The sequence below is a fragment of the Microtus ochrogaster genome, chromosome 5 (assembly GCF_000317375.1).
Source record: "Microtus ochrogaster isolate Prairie Vole_2 chromosome 5, MicOch1.0, whole genome shotgun sequence".
NCBI classification, from domain to species: Eukaryota; Metazoa; Chordata; class Mammalia; order Rodentia; family Cricetidae; genus Microtus; species Microtus ochrogaster.
In genome coordinates, this window is record NC_022012.1 from 95,674,265 (window position 1) to 95,677,028 (window position 2,764).

The window sequence follows — 2,764 nt, forward strand, 5'->3', positions numbered from 1 at the left end:
TTCATGGCAAATGACTGACAATTACCTGTAACTTCAGCTCCGGGGATCCAGGGCTGTCTAGTGGTGATGAGGACACCTGTGTGTACCTACACACACACACACACACACACACACACACACACAGAGAGAGAGAGAGAGAGAGAGAGAGAGAGAGAGAGAGAGAGAGAGAGAGAGAAATAAAATAATGGCATCATCAGCCAACGCTGAACTCCAGTGTCTCACACAGCAAACATCACCCCAGTCAGTATAACTCTCTGGAAAAGGGAATGGGATGAGGGGAGTTCTATGAATTCCAGCATGCTAGAGGGTGTGGAGTCCCAGCAGCTACCATCCATAAACCCTGGCTTTTGAGGTTGCCGAAGGTAATTCCAGTGGCCTACAGAGAAGTGGGGAGGTGGTGAGCCAGAAGGAGATTGAGAACTTGTTCTCAAATTGCACACGGCCCTTTTGCCTATTTCCTTTTGGCAAGAGTCCATTCATAAAGAGGTCAGCCAGTTACACGGGCCTGGGCAGCTGCTCCCAGCAATGGTGCTGCACAGGAGGGCAGCAGTGCACATGACCGTTCTTAGTTTTCTAAGTCTTGTCTGTCAATGTCTTTAGCTATCCTGTAAATATCTAAAGAATCTGCTTATGCTGCTTAACCAGCAACACCCGAGTGCCAGCCATGCAACCTAAATCTGCGGGAGCTGCTGAGTGTGGTCTGAAATAGCCGTGTAACCAGAAGTCCTTTGCTGTCCGCCAAACCCTCTGGCTCAGACCCCATTCTATGTCCCACAGAGACGTGTGACAGAGACGTTCTTTGTGCTGATCTTGGCACCAAAGGTTTGCTCTTCGGTCCCCAGTCCTCCCACTTTCTGTCTTTCATAAGACCCACATATTGGTTTGTGGAGATAATAATTTGGAGTGCTGGGACTTTTGAAAGGCATGGAGACAGCAGGAAAACTGGGGAATCTTTCAGATTTCTACATCTGAAGAGGCACGACTGTTTCTGCAAGGTAGAAGTGGGTCACTCTTTTGAATGCCTCTATGTGTTCCGATCCTCATTGCACCCCAACATGTCCACGTGCCATACCGCACTCATGCATACATGCACAATTCCACCTACACATTGTATATTCCAAACCACATATGAACACAATATATATATCTAATCATACATACATACATACATACATGTCTCACATATAGACACAGCCCTCCACACCAGACATGCGCGCACACATGTGCACATACACATACACACTATACCACATACACTCCCTACCCCCATATAGCACAGCACACACACATCACATATATGACACACAGCAATAGACCTTGTTCTCAAATGTACTTCACTCCATGTTCCTGGTGTGGAGGGCAGTTAACTCTTTTTTTTTTTTTTTTTTTTTTTTTTTTTTTTTTTTTTTTTGGTTTTTCGAGACAGGGTTTCTCTGTGGCTTTGGAGCCTGTCCTGGAACTAGCTCTGTAGACCAGGCTGGTCTCGAACTCACAAAGATCCGCCTGCCTCTGCCTCCCGAGTGCTGGGCAGTTAACTCTTAAGAACTAAGACAGTCCCAGCTGTGAGGTAAGTGCCCAGTCCGGGGCCTGAGGGATGATGGAACAGATTGCTCCCCATCTCCCCGTGTGTTCAGATAGAACAGTGTTCCTGCGGTGTTTGTACACAGGTGCTCCCATTGTCTGAGAGTGGCTGAACCTGACCCTTACCTCTAAGGCTAGTTAATTCTGTCTGCTGGCTCAGGCCTGAGTGTCTGAAGGTGAACTGGATACTATTAAGACTCTCTCCCTTGGATAGAGAATTAAAATCCTAATGAGACCTGTAATGCATGAAGTTGTTAAACAATGACATACAAGGAAAAGCCCACATGATACATGTGAGCCAAAAGGCACATGTTCTAGTACATGAGAACCCAACTGTTCAGTGGGGTTCTTTGAGCTACTAACTCTCTGCTCCAGCCTTTTCCTCCCTGGAAGTATCTCTGTTTCTGTTACAGTTATATTGCTGTATGATATTTTATCTGGTTACATAAGAACCCCCATACACAATCGAACCATATCTTTGCTGATACCATCTGCCTTGACTCTTCCTTGTTTGTCTCTAGCGTGCCCCAGGTTTAAATGTCATGCCCACAGCGTTCTCCCTCAACGGTGTGCTCCTTGGCCATGCCTGTCTCTCCTGTCGCTTGTCCCTGAGAAGTGTATCCTTTCCTCCTTGACACAGTCAGAGAGTGACACTTCAGCAGTCTGAGGTGTATCTGCTTCTGTTATCTGGGTTGCTCCGGGGCAGCAGTGATCTGCCTTGCTGTGTTTGCAGACGCAACCCCGAGGAGATGCTGGGTAAACGCTTGAAAGTGAAATGCTGCCCCATTCCCAGTTGTTTTGGCCCAAAATAAGTAGGTCCATTCCTCTTACTAATTCCTGTCCCCCAGTTTCTGGTAAAGCAGTTAGCTGACCCGATTCTTGTTACAGGTCCAGACCCAGCAGCCAGGCAGCAAGGGTTGATCCCACAGTGCGATCAGGACCTGCAGTGGGCCAATGGTTCTTCAGCTGTATCAGTTCTCTCTTAGGTACAGGCCACGGGAAGGAGCAGCCAGTCAACTAGAGTGAAGGTCAGTCAGGACAGCTGACCCCCACAGCTCAGAGAGGACCTGTGAAGTACTTAGATCAAGGGAGGTTGGATGGCCTCTGAAAAATTAAACCTTTTCCAACACAATCCGGAGGTAATTGTGTGTGTGTGTGTGTGTGTGTGTGTGTGTGTGTGTGT